The sequence below is a fragment of the Equus asinus genome, chromosome 1 (genome assembly GCF_041296235.1).
Source record: "Equus asinus isolate D_3611 breed Donkey chromosome 1, EquAss-T2T_v2, whole genome shotgun sequence".
In the NCBI taxonomy this organism is placed as follows: Eukaryota; Metazoa; Chordata; class Mammalia; order Perissodactyla; family Equidae; genus Equus; species Equus asinus.
Genome location: NC_091790.1, coordinates 74499058 through 74517030, shown reverse-complemented (window position 1 = coordinate 74517030; position 17973 = coordinate 74499058).

Here is a 17973-nt window from a genome sequence, read left to right as displayed (position 1 = left end):
AACTCACACTGCTTAACAACAAAAAAACAAACAACCCGATCAAAAAATGGGCAGAGGACATGAACAGACATTTCTCCAAAGAAGATATGAATATGGCCAATAGACACATGAAAAGATGTTCATCATCGCTAATCATCAGGGAAATGCAAATCAAAACTACACTAAGATATCACCTTACCCCCGTTAGATTGGCAAAAACATCCAAAACCAAGAACGACGAATGTTGGAGAGGTTGTGGAGAAAGAGGAACCCTCATACACTGTTGGTGGGAATGCAAACTGGTACAGCCACTATGGAAAACAGTATGGAGATTTCTCAAAAAGTTAAAAATAGAAATACCCTATGACCCAGCCATCCCATTACTGGGTATCTATCCTAAGAACCTGATATCAGATATCTCAAGAGTCCGTTGCACCCCTATGTTCATCGCAGCATTATTTACAATAGCCAAGACGTGGAACCAGCCTACGTGCCCAGAAACTGATGATTGGATAAAGAAGATGTGGTATATATACACAACGGAATACTACTCAGCCATAAAAAAAGACGACATTGGCCCATTCACAACAATGTGGATGGACCTCGAGGGCATTATGTTAAGCGAAATAAGTCAGTCAGAGAAAGACAGACTCTATATGACTCCACTCATAGGTGGAAATTAGTATATTGAGAAGGAGATCTGATCGGTGGTTACCAGGGAAAAGGGGGGGTGGGGGGAGGGCACGGAGGGGGAAGTGGTGTTCCCACAACATGACTAACAAAAATGTACAACTGAAATTTCACAAGCTTGTAATCCATCATAACATTAATGAACAAACAAAAAAAAAAAGATGCTTTGGGGCCCATCTGCCCCTATGGAAAGAACGCAGCACTTTGTGCCTTGCAGCTCTAGGGCAATGTAGCACACCCAGAGCAGAAGTTCTACTTCAGCCAGATCAGGCCCGCAAAGAAACTGCGTTTCACAGGCCTTTGTAAGAGATGTTCCCGGTAGGCTGTTAGAGCACTGTGCAGAGCGAGTTGTTTCTTAGCTTCCCAACGAGCTGGAAGCAAGATGCTTTAGGGGCCATCTGCCATTAAGGAAAGAAGGCAGCACTTTGTGCCTTGCAGCTCTAGGGCAAAGTAGCACACCCAGAGCAGAAGTTCTACTTCAGCCAGATCAGGCCCGCAAAGAAACTGCGTTTCACAGGCCTTTGTAAGAGATGTTCCCGGTAGGCTGTTAGAGCACTGTGCAGAGCGAGTTGTTTCTTAGCTTCCCAAAGAGCTGGAAGCAAGATGCTTTGGGGCCCTTCTCACCCTTTGGAAAGAAGGCAGCACTTTGTGCCTTACAGCTCTAGGGCAATGTAGCACACCCAGAGCAGAAGTTCTTCTTCAGCCAGATCAGGCCTGCAAAGAAACTGCGTCTCACAGGCCTTTGTAAGAGATGTTCCCTGTAGGCTGTTAGAGCACTGTGCAGAGCGAGTTCTTTCTTAGCTTCCCAAAGACCTGGAAGCCAGATGCTTTGGGGGCCATCTGCCGTTAAGTAAATAAGGCAGCACTTTGTGCCTTTCAGCTCTAGGGCAATGCAGCACACCCCGAGCAGAAGTTGTACTTCAGCCAGATCAGGCCCGCAAAGAAACTGCGTTTCACAGGCCTTTGTAAGAGATGTTCCCGGTAGGCTGTTAGAGCACTGTGCAGAGCGAGTTGTTTCTTAGCTTCCCAGAGAGCTGGAAGCAAGATGCTTTGGGGCCCGTTAATTTTATACCTTGCTACTTTGCTGTAGTTGTTGATTATTTCTAATAGTTTTTCTGTGGATTCTTTGGGGTTTTCTATGTTTAAGATCATGTCGTCTGCAAACAACGCGAGTTTTACTTCTTCGTTACCTATTTGGATTCCTTTTATTTTTTTTTCCTGCCGAATTGCTCTGGCCAGCACCTCCAGTACTATGTTGAATAGGAGTGGTGAAAGTGGGCACCCTTGTCTTGTTCCTGTCCTCAGAGGGATGGCTTTCAGCTTTTGTCCATTGAGTATGATGTTGGCTGTGGGTCTATCATATATGGCCTTTATTATGTTGAGGTACTTTCCTTCTATACCCATTTTACTGAGGGTTTTTATCATAAATGGGTGTTGGATCTTGTCGAATGCTTTCTCTGCGTCTATTGAGATGATCATGTGGTTTTTGTTTTTCATTTTGTTGATGTAGTGTATCACGTTGATTGACTTGCGGGTGTTGAACCATCCCTGTGTCCCTGGTATAAATCCCACTTGATCATGGTGTATAATCTTTTTGATGTATTGCTGTAATCGGTTTGCCAAAATTTTGTTGAGGATTTTTGCATCTATGTTCATCAGTGATATCGGCCTGTAGTTCTCCTTCTTTGTGTTGTCCTTGTCAGGTTGGGGGATCAGAGTGATGTTGGCTTCATAGAATGTGTTAGGGAGTTCTCCATCTTTCTCAATTTTCTGGAACAGTTTGAGGAGCATAGGTACAAAGATCTCACACTGCTTAACAACAAAAAAACAAACAACCCGATCAAAAAATGGGCAGAGGACATGAACAGACATTTCTCCAAAGAAGATATGAATATGGCCAATAGACACATGAAAAGATGTTCATCATCGCTAATCATCAGGGAAATGCAAATCAAAACTACACTAAGATATCACCTTACCCCCGTTAGATTGGCAAAAACATCCAAAACCAAGAACGACAAATGTTGGAGAGGTTGTGGAGAAAGAGGAACCCTCATACACTGTTGGTGGGAATGCAAACTGGTACAGCCACTATGGAAAACAGTATGGAGATTTCTCAAAAAGTTAAAAATAGAAATACCCTATGACCCAGCCATCCCATTACTGGGTATCTATCCTAAGAACCTGATATCAGATATCTCAAGAGTCCGTTGCACCCCTATGTTCATCGCAGCATTATTTACAATAGCCAAGACGTGGAACCAGCCTACGTGCCCAGAAACTGATGATTGGATAAAGAAGATGTGGTATATATACACAACGGAATACTACTCAGCCATAAAAAAAGACGACATTGGCCCATTCACAACAATGTGGATGGACCTCGAGGGCATTATGTTAAGCGAAATAAGTCAGTCAGAGAAAGACAGACTCTATATGACTCCACTCATAGGTGGAAATTAGTATATTGAGAAGGAGATCTGATCGGTGGTTACCAGGGAAAAGGGGGGGTGGGGGGAGGGCACGGAGGGGGAAGTGGTGTTCCCACAACATGACTAACAAAAATGTACAACTGAAATTTCACAAGCTTGTAATCCATCATAACATTAATGAACAAACAAAAAAAAAAAGATGCTTTGGGGCCCATCTGCCCCTATGGAAAGAACGCAGCACTTTGTGCCTTGCAGCTCTAGGGCAATGTAGCACACCCAGAGCAGAAGTTCTACTTCAGCCAGATCAGGCCCGCAAAGAAACTGCGTTTCACAGGCCTTTGTAAGAGATGTTCCCGGTAGGCTGTTAGAGCACTGTGCAGAGCGAGTTGTTTCTTAGCTTCCCAACGAGCTGGAAGCAAGATGCTTTAGGGGCCATCTGCCATTAAGGAAAGAAGGCAGCACTTTGTGCCTTGCAGCTCTAGGGCAAAGTAGCACACCCAGAGCAGAAGTTCTACTTCAGCCAGATCAGGCCCGCAAAGAAACTGCGTTTCACAGGCCTTTGTAAGAGATGTTCCCGGTAGGCTGTTAGAGCACTGTGCAGAGCGAGTTGTTTCTTAGCTTCCCAAAGAGCTGGAAGCAAGATGCTTTGGGGCCCTTCTCACCCTTTGGAAAGAAGGCAGCACTTTGTGCCTTACAGCTCTAGGGCAATGTAGCACACCCAGAGCAGAAGTTCTTCTTCAGCCAGATCAGGCCTGCAAAGAAACTGCGTTTCACAGGCCTTTGTAAGAGATGTTCCCTGTAGGCTGTTAGAGCACTGTGCAGAGCGAGTTCTTTCTTAGCTTCCCAAAGACCTGGAAGCCAGATGCTTTGGGGGCCATCTGCCGTTAAGTAAATAAGGCAGCACTTTGTGCCTTTCAGCTCTAGGGCAATGCAGCACACCCCGAGCAGAAGTTGTACTTCAGCCAGATCAGGCCCGCAAAGAAACTGCGTTTCACAGGCCTTTGTAAGAGATGTTCCCGGTAGGCTGTTAGAGCACTGTGCAGAGCGAGTTGTTTCTTAGCTTCCCAGAGAGCTGGAAGCAAGATGCTTTGGGGCCCGTTAATTTTATACCTTGCTACTTTGCTGTAGTTGTTGATTATTTCTAATAGTTTTTCTGTGGATTCTTTGGGGTTTTCTATGTTTAAGATCATGTCGTCTGCAAACAACGCGAGTTTTACTTCTTCGTTACCTATTTGGATTCCTTTTATTTTTTTTTCCTGCCGAATTGCTCTGGCCAGCACCTCCAGTACTATGTTGAATAGGAGTGGTGAAAGTGGGCACCCTTGTCTTGTTCCTGTCCTCAGAGGGATGGCTTTCAGCTTTTGTCCATTGAGTATGATGTTGGCTGTGGGTCTATCATATATGGCCTTTATTATGTTGAGGTACTTTCCTTCTATACCCATTTTACTGAGGGTTTTTATCATAAATGGGTGTTGGATCTTGTCGAATGCTTTCTCTGCGTCTATTGAGATGATCATGTGGTTTTTGTTTTTCATTTTGTTGATGTAGTGTATCACGTTGATTGACTTGCGGGTGTTGAACCATCCCTGTGTCCCTGGTATAAATCCCACTTGATCATGGTGTATAATCTTTTTGATGTATTGCTGTAATCGGTTTGCCAAAATTTTGTTGAGGATTTTTGCATCTATGTTCATCAGTGATATCGGCCTGTAGTTCTCCTTCTTTGTGTTGTCCTTGTCAGGTTGGGGGATCAGAGTGATGTTGGCTTCATAGAATGTGTTAGGGAGTTCTCCATCTTTCTCAATTTTCTGGAACAGTTTGAGGAGCATAGGTACAAAGATCTCACACTGCTTAACAACAAAAAAACAAACAACCCGATCAAAAAATGGGCAGAGGACATGAACAGACATTTCTCCAAAGAAGATATGAATATGGCCAATAGACACATGAAAAGATGTTCATCATCGCTAATCATCAGGGAAATGCAAATCAAAACTACACTAAGATATCACCTTACCCCCGTTAGATTGGCAAAAACATCCAAAACCAAGAACGACAAATGTTGGAGAGGTTGTGGAGAAAGAGGAACCCTCATACACTGTTGGTGGGAATGCAAACTGGTACAGCCACTATGGAAAACAGTATGGAGATTTCTCAAAAAGTTAAAAATAGAAATACCCTATGACCCAGCCATCCCATTACTGGGTATCTATCCTAAGAACCTGATATCAGATATCTCAAGAGTCCGTTGCACCCCTATGTTCATCGCAGCATTATTTACAATAGCCAAGACGTGGAACCAGCCTACGTGCCCAGAAACTGATGATTGGATAAAGAAGATGTGGTATATATACACAACGGAATACTACTCAGCCATAAAAAAAGACGACATTGGCCCATTCACAACAATGTGGATGGACCTCGAGGGCATTATGTTAAGCGAAATAAGTCAGTCAGAGAAAGACAGACTCTATATGACTCCACTCATAGGTGGAAATTAGTATATTGAGAAGGAGATCTGATCGGTGGTTACCAGGGAAAAGGGGGGGTGGGGGGAGGGCACGGAGGGGGAAGTGGTGTTCCCACAACATGACTAACAAAAATGTACAACTGAAATTTCACAAGCTAGTAATCCATCATAACATTAATGAACAAACAAAAAAAAAAAAGATGCTTTGGGGCCCATCTGCCCCTATGGAAAGAACGCAGCACTTTGTGCCTTGCAGCTCTAGGGCAATGTAGCACACCCAGAGCAGAAGTTCTACTTCAGCCAGATCAGGCCCGCAAAGAAACTGCGTTTCACAGGCCTTTGTAAGAGATGTTCCCGGTAGGCTGTTAGAGCACTGTGCAGAGCGAGTTGTTTCTTAGCTTCCCAACGAGCTGGAAGCAAGATGCTTTAGGGGCCATCTGCCATTAAGGAAAGAAGGCAGCACTTTGTGCCTTGCAGCTCTAGGGCAAAGTAGCACACCCAGAGCAGAAGTTCTACTTCAGCCAGATCAGGCCTGCAAAGAAACTGCGTTTCACAGGCCTTTGTAAGAGATTTTCCCGGTAGGCTGTTAGAGCACTGTGCAGAGCGAGTTGTTTCTTAGCTTCCCAAAGAGCTGGAAGCAAGATGCTTTGGGGCCCTTCTCACCCTTTGGAAAGAAGGCAGCACTTTGTGCCTTACAGCTCTAGGGCAATGTAGCACACCCAGAGCAGAAGTTCTTCTTCAGCCAGATCAGGCCTGCAAAGAAACTGCGTTTCACAGGCCTTTGTAAGAGATGTTCCCTGTAGGCTGTTAGAGCACTGTGCAGAGCGAGTTCTTTCTTAGCTTCCCAAAGACCTGGAAGCCAGATGCTTTGGGGGCCATCTGCCGTTAAGTAAAGAAGGCAGCACTTTGTGCCTTTCAGCTCTAGGGCAATGCAGCACACCCCGAGCAGAAGTTGTACTTCAGCCAGATCAGGCCCGCAAAGAAACTGCGTTTCACAGGCCTTTGTAAGAGATGTTCCCGGTAGGCTGTTAGAGCACTGTGCAGAGCGAGTTGTTTCTTAGCTTCCCAGAGAGCTGGAAGCAAGATGCTTTGGGGCCCGTTAATTTTATACCCTGCTACTTTGCTGTAGTTGTTGATTATTTCTAATAGTTTTTCTGTGGATTCTTTGGGGTTTTCTATGTATAAGATCATGTCGTCTGCAAACAACGCGAGTTTTACTTCTTCGTTACCTATTTGGATTCCTTTTATTTTTTTTCCTGCCGAATTGCTCTGGCCAGCACCTCCAGTACTATGTTGAATAGGAGTGGTGAAAGTGGGCACCCTTGTCTTGTTCCTGTCCTCAGAGGGATGGCTTTCAGCTTTTGTCCATTGAGTATGATGTTGGCTGTGGGTCTATCATATATGGCCTTTATTATGTTGAGGTACTTTCCTTCTATACCCATTTTACTGAGGGTTTTTATCATCAATGGGTGTTGGATCTTGTCGAATGCTTTCTCTGCGTCTATTGAGATGATCATGTGGTTTTTGTTTTTCATTTTGTTGATGTAGTGTATCACGTTGATTGACTTGCGGGTGTTGAACCATCCCTGTGTCCCTGGTATAAATCCCACTTGATCATGGTGTATAATCTTTTTGATGTATTGCTGTAATCGGTTTGCCAAAATTTGGTTGAGGATTTTTGCATCTATGTTCATCAGTGATATCGGCCTGTAGTTCTCCTTCTTTGTGTTGTCCTTGTCAGGTTTGGGGATCAGAGTGATGTTGGCTTCATAGAATGTGTTAGGGAGTTCTCCATCTTTCTCAATTTTCTGGAACAGTTTGAGGAGAATAGGTACAAAGAACTCACACTGCTTAACAACAAAAAAACAAACAACCCGATCAAAAAATGGGCAGAGGACATGAACAGACATTTCTCCAAAGAAGATATGAATATGGCCAATAGACACATGAAAAGATGTTCATCATCGCTAATCATCAGGGAAATGCAAATCAAAACTACACTAAGATATCACCTTACCCCCGTTAGATTGGCAAAAACATCCAAAACCAAGAACGACAAATGTTGGAGAGGTTGTGGAGAAAGAGGAACCCTCATACACTGTTGGTGGGAATGCAAACTGGTACAGCCACTATGGAAAACAGTATGGAGATTTCTCAAAAAGTTAAAAATAGAAATACCCTATGACCCAGCCATCCCATTACTGGGTATCTATCCTAAGAACCTGATATCAGATATCTCAAGAGTCCGTTGCACCCCTATGTTCATCGCAGCATTATTTACAATAGCCAAGACGTGGAACCAGCCTACGTGCCCAGAAACTGATGATTGGATAAAGAAGATGTGGTATATATACACAACGGAATACTACTCAGCTATAAAAAAAGACGACATTGGCCCATTCACAACAATGTGGATGGACCTCGAGGGCATTATGTTAAGCGAAATAAGTCAGTCAGAGAAAGACAGACTCTATATGACTCCACTCATAGGTGGAAATTAGTATATTGAGAAGGAGATCTGATCGGTGGTTACCAGGGAAAAGGGGGGGTGGGGGGAGGGCACGGAGGGGGAAGTGGTGTTCCCACAACATGACTAACAAAAATGTACAACTGAAATTTCACAAGCTTGTAATCCATCATAACATTAATAAACCAAAAAAAAAAAAAAAAAGATGCTTTGGGGCCCATCTGCCCCTATGGAAAGAACGCAGCACTTTGTGCCTTGCAGCTCTAGGGCAATGTAGCACACCCAGAGCAGAAGTTCTACTTCAGCCAGATCAGGCCCGCAAAGAAACTGCGTTTCACAGGCCTTTGTAAGAGATGTTCCCGGTAGGCTGTTAGAGCACTGTGCAGAGCGAGTTGTTTCTTAGCTTCCCAGAGAGCTGGAAGCAAGATGCTTTGGGGCCCGTTAATTTTATACCCTGCTACTTTGCTGTAGTTGTTGATTATTTCTAATAGTTTTTCTGTGGATTCTTTGGGGTTTTCTATGTATAAGATCATGTCGTCTGCAAACAACGCGAGTTTTACTTCTTCGTTACCTATTTGGATTCCTTTTATTTTTTTTTCCTGCCGAATTCCTCTGGCCAGCACCTCCAGTACTATGTTGAATAGGAGTGGTGAAAGTGGGCACCCTTGTCTTGTTCCTGTCCTCAGAGGGATGGCTTTCAGCTTTTGTCCATTGAGTATGATGTTGGCTGTGGGTCTATCATATATGGCCTTTATTATGTTGAGGTTCTTTCCTTCTATACCCATTTTACTGAGGGTTGTTATCATAAATGGGTGTTGGATCTTGTCGAATGCTTTCTCTGCGTCTATTGAGATGATCATGTGGTTTTTGTTTTTCATTTTGTTGATGTAGTGTATCACGTTGATTGACTTGCGGGTGTTGAACCATCCCTGTGTCCCTGGTATAAATCCCACTTGATCATGGTGTATAATCTTTTTGATGTATTGCTGTAATCGGTTTGCCAAAATTTGGTTGAGGATTTTTGCATCTATGTTCATCAGTGATATCGGCCTGTAGTTCTCCTTCTTTGTGTTGTCCTTGTCAGGTTTGGGGATCAGAGTGATGTTGGCTTCATAGAATGTGTTAGGGAGTTCTCCATCTTTCTCAATTTTCTGGAACAGTTTGAGGAGAATAGCTACAAAGAACTCACACTGCTTAACAACAAAAAAACAAACAACCCGATCAAAAAATGGGCAGAGGACATGAACAGACATTTCTCCAAAGAAGATATGAATATGGCCAATAGACACATGAAAAGATGTTCATCATCGCTAATCATCAGGGAAATGCAAATCAAAACTACACTAAGATATCACCTTACCCCCGTTAGATTGGCAAAAACATCCAAAACCAAGAACGACAAATGTTGGAGAGGTTGTGGAGAAAGAGGAACCCTCATACACTGTTGGTGGGAATGCAAACTGGTACAGCCACTATGGAAAACAGTATGGAGATTTCTCAAAAAGTTAAAAATAGAAATACCCTATGACCCAGCCATCCCATTACTGGGTATCTATCCTAAGAACCTGATATCAGATATCTCAAGAGTCCGTTGCACCCCTATGTTCATCGCAGCATTATTTACAATAGCCAAGACGTGGAACCAGCCTACGTGCCCAGAAACTGATGATTGGATAAAGAAGATGTGGTATATATACACAACGGAATACTACTCAGCCATAAAAAAAGACGACATTGGCCCATTCACAACAATGTGGATGGACCTCGAGGGCATTATGTTAAGCGAAATAAGTCAGTCAGAGAAAGACAGACTCTATATGACTCCACTCATAGGTGGAAATTAGTATATTGAGAAGGAGATCTGATCGGTGGTTACCAGGGAAAAGGGGGGGTGGGGGGAGGGCACGGAGGGGGAAGTGGTGTTCCCACAACATGACTAACAAAAATGTACAACTGAAATTTCACAAGCTTGTAATCCATCATAACATTAATAAACCAAAAAAAAAAAAAAAAAGATGCTTTGGGGCCCATCTGCCCCTATGGAAAGAACGCAGCACTTTGTGCCTTGCAGCTCTAGGGCAATGTAGCACACCCAGAGCAGAAGTTCTACTTCAGCCAGATCAGGCCCGCAAAGAAACTGCGTTTCACAGGCCTTTGTAAGAGATGTTCCCGGTAGGCTGTTAGAGCACTGTGCAGAGCGAGTTGTTTCTTAGCTTCCCAGAGAGCTGGAAGCAAGATGCTTTGGGGCCCGTTAATTTTATACCCTGCTACTTTGCTGTAGTTGTTGATTATTTCTAATAGTTTTTCTGTGGATTCTTTGGGGTTTTCTATGTATAAGATCATGTCGTCTGCAAACAACGCGAGTTTTACTTCTTCGTTACCTATTTGGATTCCTTTTATTTTTTTTTCCTGCCGAATTGCTCTGGCCAGCACCTCCAGTACTATGTTGAATAGGAGTGGTGAAAGTGGGCACCCTTGTCTTGTTCCTGTCCTCAGAGGGATGGCTTTCAGCTTTTGTCCATTGAGTATGATGTTGGCTGTGGGTCTATCATATATGGCCTTTATTATGTTGAGGTTCTTTCCTTCTATACCCATTTTACTGAGGGTTGTTATCATAAATGGGTGTTGGATCTTGTCGAATGCTTTCTCTGCGTCTATTGAGATGATCATGTGGTTTTTGTTTTTCATTTTGTTGATGTAGTGTATCACGTTGATTGACTTGCGGGTGTTGAACCATCCCTGTGTCCCTGGTATAAATCCCACTTGATCATGGTGTATAATCTTTTTGATGTATTGCTGTAATCGGTTTGCCAAAATTTGGTTGAGGATTTTTGCATCTATGTTCATCAGTGATATCGGCCTGTAGTTCTCCTTCTTTGTGTTGTCCTTGTCAGGTTTGGGGATCAGAGTGATGTTGGCTTCATAGAATGTGTTAGGGAGTTCTCCATCTTTCTCAATTTTCTGGAACAGTTTGAGGAGAATAGCTACAAAGAACTCACACTGCTTAACAACAAAAAAACAAACAACCCGATCAAAAAATGGGCAGAGGACATGAACAGACATTTCTCCAAAGAAGATATGAATATGGCCAATAGACACATGAAAAGATGTTCATCATCGCTAATCATCAGGGAAATGCAAATCAAAACTACACTAAGATATCACCTTACCCCCGTTAGATTGGCAAAAACATCCAAAACCAAGAAGGACAAATGTTGGAGAGGTTGTGGAGAAAGAGGAACCCTCATACACTGTTGGTGGGAATGCAAACTGGTACAGCCACTATGGAAAACAGTATGGAGATTTCTCAAAAAGTTAAAAATAGAAATACCCTATGACCCAGCCATCCCATTACTGGGTATCTATCCTAAGAACCTGATATCAGATATCTCAAGAGTCCGTTGCACCCCTATGTTCATCGCAGCATTATTTACAATAGCCAAGACGTGGAACCAGCCTACGTGCCCAGAAACTGATGATTGGATAAAGAAGATGTGGTATATATACACAACGGAATACTACTCAGACATAAAAAAAGACGACATTGGCCCATTCACAACAATGTGGATGGACCTCGAGGGCATTATGTTAAGCGAAATAAGTCAGTCAGAGAAAGACAGACTCTATATGACTCCACTCATAGGTGGAAATTAGTATATTGAGAAGGAGATCTGATCGGTGGTTACCAGGGAAAAGGGGGGGTGGGGGAGGGCACGGAGGGGGAAGTGGTGTTCCCACAACATGACTAACAAAAATGTACAACTGAAATTTCACAAGCTAGTAATCCATCATAACATTAATGAACAAACAAAAAAAAAAAAGATGCTTTGGGGCCCATCTGCCCCTATGGAAAGAACGCATCACTTTGTGCCTTGCAGCTCTAGGGCAATGTAGCACACCCAGAGCAGAAGTTCTACTTCAGCCAGATCAGGCCCGCAAAGAAACTGCGTTTCACAGGCCTTTGTAAGAGATGTTCCCGGTAGGCTGTTAGAGCACTGTGCAGAGCGAGTTGTTTCTTAGCTTCCCAACGAGCTGGAAGCAAGATGCTTTAGGGGCCATCTGCCATTAAGGAAAGAAGGCAGCACTTTGTGCCTTGCAGCTCTAGGGCAAAGTAGCACACCCAGAGCAGAAGTTCTACTTCAGCCAGATCAGGCCTGCAAAGAAACTGCGTTTCACAGGCCTTTGTAAGAGATGTTCCCGGTAGGCTGTTAGAGCACTGTGCAGAGCGAGTTGTTTCTTAGCTTCCCAAAGAGCTGGAAGCAAGATGCTTTGGGGCCCTTCTCACCCTTTGGAAAGAAGGCAGCACTTTGTGCCTTACAGCTCTAGGGCAATGTAGCACACCCAGAGCAGAAGTTGTACTTCAGCCAGATCAGGCCTGCAAAGAAACTGCGTTTCACAGGCCTTTGTAAGAGATGTTCCCGGTAGGCTGTTAGAGCACTGTGCAGAGCGAGTTGTTTCTTAGCTTCCCAGAGAGCTGGAAGCAAGATGCTTTGGGGCCCGTTAATTTTATACCCTGCTACTTTGCTGTAGTTGTTGATTATTTCTAATAGTTTTTCTGTGGATTCTTTGGGGTTTTCTATGTATAAGATCATGTCGTCTGCAAACAACGCGAGTTTTACTTCTTCGTTACCTATTTGGATTCCTTTTATTTTTTTTTCCTGCCGAATTGCTCTGGCCAGCACCTCCAGTACTATGTTGAATAGGAGTGGTGAAAGTGGGCACCCTTGTCTTGTTCCTGTCCTCAGAGGGATGGCTTTCAGCTTTTGTCCATTGAGTATGATGTTGGCTGTGGGTCTATCATATATGGCCTTTATTATGTTGAGGTTCTTTCCTTCTATACCCATTTTACTGAGGGTTGTTATCATAAATGGGTGTTGGATCTTGTCGAATGCTTTCTCTGCGTCTATTGAGATGATCATGTGGTTTTTGTTTTTCATTTTGTTGATGTAGTGTATCACGTTGATTGACTTGCGGGTGTTGAACCATCCCTGTGTCCCTGGTATAAATCCCACTTGATCATGGTGTATAATCTTTTTGATGTATTGCTGTAATCGGTTTGCCAAAATTTGGTTGAGGATTTTTGCATCTATGTTCATCAGTGATATCGGCCTGTAGTTCTCCTTCTTTGTGTTGTCCTTGTCAGGTTTGGGGATCAGAGTGATGTTGGCTTCATAGAATGTGTTAGGGAGTTCTCCATCTTTCTCAATTTTCTGGAACAGTTTGAGGAGAATAGCTACAAAGAACTCACACTGCTTAACAACAAAAAAACAAACAACCCGATCAAAAAATGGGCAGAGGACATGAACAGACATTTCTCCAAAGAAGATATGAATATGGCCAATAGACACATGAAAAGATGTTCATCATCGCTAATCATCAGGGAAATGCAAATCAAAACTACACTAAGATATCACCTTACCCCCGTTAGATTGGCAAAAACATCCAAAACCAAGAAGGACAAATGTTGGAGAGGTTGTGGAGAAAGAGGAACCCTCATACACTGTTGGTGGGAATGCAAACTGGTACAGCCACTATGGAAAACAGTATGGAGATTTCTCAAAAAGTTAAAAATAGAAATACCCTATGACCCAGCCATCCCATTACTGGGTATCTATCCTAAGAACCTGATATCAGATATCTCAAGAGTCCGTTGCACCCCTATGTTCATCGCAGCATTATTTACAATAGCCAAGACGTGGAACCAGCCTACGTGCCCAGAAACTGATGATTGGATAAAGAAGATGTGGTATATATACACAACGGAATACTACTCAGACATAAAAAAAGACGACATTGGCCCATTCACAACAATGTGGATGGACCTCGAGGGCATTATGTTAAGCGAAATAAGTCAGTCAGAGAAAGACAGACTCTATATGACTCCACTCATAGGTGGAAATTAGTATATTGAGAAGGAGATCTGATCGGTGGTTACCAGGGAAAAGGGGGGGTGGGGGAGGGCACGGAGGGGGAAGTGGTGTTCCCACAACATGACTAACAAAAATGTACAACTGAAATTTCACAAGCTAGTAATCCATCATAACATTAATGAACAAACAAAAAAAAAAAAGATGCTTTGGGGCCCATCTGCCCCTATGGAAAGAACGCATCACTTTGTGCCTTGCAGCTCTAGGGCAATGTAGCACACCCAGAGCAGAAGTTCTACTTCAGCCAGATCAGGCCCGCAAAGAAACTGCGTTTCACAGGCCTTTGTAAGAGATGTTCCCGGTAGGCTGTTAGAGCACTGTGCAGAGCGAGTTGTTTCTTAGCTTCCCAACGAGCTGGAAGCAAGATGCTTTAGGGGCCATCTGCCATTAAGGAAAGAAGGCAGCACTTTGTGCCTTGCAGCTCTAGGGCAAAGTAGCACACCCAGAGCAGAAGTTCTACTTCAGCCAGATCAGGCCTGCAAAGAAACTGCGTTTCACAGGCCTTTGTAAGAGATGTTCCCGGTAGGCTGTTAGAGCACTGTGCAGAGCGAGTTGTTTCTTAGCTTCCCAAAGAGCTGGAAGCAAGATGCTTTGGGGCCCTTCTCACCCTTTGGAAAGAAGGCAGCACTTTGTGCCTTACAGCTCTAGGGCAATGTAGCACACCCAGAGCAGAAGTTGTACTTCAGCCAGATCAGGCCTGCAAAGAAACTGCGTTTCACAGGCCTTTGTAAGAGATGTTCCCGGTAGGCTGTTAGAGCACTGTGCAGAGCGAGTTGTTTCTTAGCTTCCCAGAGAGCTGGAAGCAAGATGCTTTGGGGCCCGTTAATTTTATACCCTGCTACTTTGCTGTAGTTGTTGATTATTTCTAATAGTTTTTCTGTGGATTCTTTGGGGTTTTCTATGTATAAGATCATGTCGTCTGCAAACAACGCGAGTTTTACTTCTTCGTTACCTATTTGGATTCCTTTTATTTTTTTTTCCTGCCGAATTGCTCTGGCCAGCACCTCCAGTACTATGTTGAATAGGAGTGGTGAAAGTGGGCACCCTTGTCTTGTTCCTGTCCTCAGAGGGATGGCTTTCAGCTTTTGTCCATTGAGTATGATGTTGGCTGTGGGTCTATCATATATGGCCTTTATTATGTTGAGGTACTTTCCTTCTATACCCATTTTACTGAGGGTTGTTATCATAAATGGGTGTTGGATCTTGTCGAATGCTTTCTCTGCGTCTATTGAGATGATCATGTGGTTTTTGTTTTTCATTTTGTTGATGTAGTGTATCACGTTGATTGACTTGCGGGTGTTGAACCATCCCTGTGTCCCTGGTATAAATCCCACTTGATCATGGTGTATAATCTTTTTGATGTATTGCTGTAATCGGTTTGCCAAAATTTGGTTGAGGATTTTTGCATCTATGTTCATCAGTGATATCGGCCTGTAGTTCTCCTTCTTTGTGTTGTCCTTGTCAGGTTTGGGGATCAGAGTGATGTTGGCTTCAAAGAATGTGTTAGGGAGTTCTCCATCTTTCTCAATTTTCTGGAACAGATGAGGAGAATAGGTACAAAGAACTCACACTGCTTAACAACAAAAAAACAAACAACCCGATCAAAAAATGGGCAGAGGACATGAACAGACATTTCTCCAAAGAAGATATGAATATGGCCAATAGACACATGAAAAGATGTTCATCATCGCTAATCATCAGGGAAATGCAAATCAAAACTACACTAAGATATCACCTTACCCCCGTTAGATTGGCAAAAACATCCAAAACCAAGAACGACAAATGTTGGAGAGGTTGTTTAGAAAGAGGGACCCTCATACACTGTTGGTGGGAATGCAAACTGGTACAGCCACTATGGAAAACAGTATGGAGATTTCTCAAATAGTTAAAAATAGAAATACCCTATGACCCAGCCATCCCATTACTGGGTATCTATCCTAAGAACGTGATATCAGATATCTCAAGAGTCTGTTGCACCCCTATGTTCATCGCAGCATTATTTACAATAGCCAAGACGTGGAACCAGCCTACGTGCCCAGAAACTGATGATTGGATAAAGAAGATGTGGTATATATACACAACGGAATACTACTCAGCCATAAAAAAAGACGACATTTTCCCATTCACAACAATGTGGATGGACCTCGAGGGCATTATGTTAAGCGAAATAAGTCAGTCAGAGAAAGACAGACTCTATATGACTCCACTCATAGGTGGAAATTAGTATATTGAGAAGGAGATCTGATCGGTGGTTACCAGGGAAAAGGGGGGGTGGGGGGAGGGCACGGAGGGGGAAGTGGTGTTCCCACAACATGACTAACAAAAATGTACAACTGAAATTTCACAAGCTTGTAATCCATCATAACATTAATAAACAAAAAAAAAAAAAAAGATGCTTTGGGGCCCATCTGCCCCTATGGAAAGAACGCAGCACTTTGTGCCTTGCAGCTCTAGGGCAATGTAGCACACCCAGAGCAGAAGTTCTACTTCAGCCAGATCAGGCCCGCAAGGAAACTGCGTTTCACAGGCCTTTGTAAGAGATGTTCCCGGTAGGCTGTTAGAGCACTGTGCAGAGCGAGTTGTTTCTTAGCTTCCCAACGAGCTGGAAGCAAGATGCTTTAGGGGCCATCTGCCCTTAAGTAAAGAAGGCAGCACTTTGTGCCTTGCAGCTCTAGGGCAATGTAGCACACCCAGAGCAGAAGTTCTACTTCAGCCAGATCAGGCCTGCAAAGAAACTGCGTTTCACAGGCCTTTGTAAGAGATGTTCCCGGTAGGCTGTTAGAGCACTGTGCAGAGCGAGTTGTTTCTTAGCTTCCCAGAGAGCTGGAAGCAAGATGCTTTGGGGCCCGTTAATTTTATACCCTGCTACTTTGCTGTAGTTGTTGATTATTTCTAATAGTTTTTCTGTGGATTCTTTGGGGTTTTCTATGTATAAGATCATGTCGTCTGCAAACAACGCGAGTTTTACTTCTTCGTTACCTATTTGGATTCCTTTTATTTTTTTTTCCTGCCGAATTGCTCTGGCCAGCACCTCCAATACTATGTTGAATAGGAGTGGTGAAAGTGGGCACCCTTGTCTTGTTCCTGTCCTCAGAGGGATGGCTTTCAGCTTTTGTCCATTGAGTATGATGTTGGCTGTGTGTCTATCATATATGGCCTTTATTATGTTGAGGTACTTTCCTTCTATACCCATTTTACTGAGGGTTTTTATCATAAATGGGTGTTGGATCTTGTCGAATGCTTTCTCTGCGTCTATTGAGATGATCATGTGGTTTTTGTTTTTCATTTTGTTGATGTAGTGTATCACGTTGATTGACTTGCGGGTGTTGAACCATCCCTGTGTCCCTGGTATAAATCCCACTTGATCATGGTGTATAATCTTTTTGATGTATTGCTGTAATCGGTTTGCCAAAATTTCGTTGAGGATTTTTGCATCTATGTTCATCAGTGATATCGGCCTGTAGTTCTCCTTCTTTGTGTTGTCCTTGTCAGGTTTGGGGATCAGAGTGATGTTGGCTTCATAGAATGTGTTAGGGAGTTCTCCATCTTTCTCAATTTTCTGGAACAGTTTGAGGAGAATAGGTACAAAGAACTCACACTGCTTAACAACAAAAAAACAAACAACCCGATCAAAAAATGGGCAGAGGACATGAACAGACATTTCTCCAAAGAAGATATGAATATGGCCAATAGACACATGAAAAGATGTTCATCATCGCTAATCATCAGGGAAATGCAAATCAAAACTACACTAAGATATCACCTTACCCCCGTTAGATTGGCAAAACCATCCAAAACCAAGAACGACAAATGTTGGAGAGGTTGTGGAGAAAGAGGAACCCTCATACACTGTTGGTGGGAATGCAAACTGGTACAGCCACTATGGAAAACAGTATGGAGATTTCTCAAAAAGTTAAAAATAGAAATACCCTATGACCCAGCCATCCCATTACTGGGTATCTATCCTAAGAACCTGATATCAGATATCTCAAGAGTCCGTTGCACCCC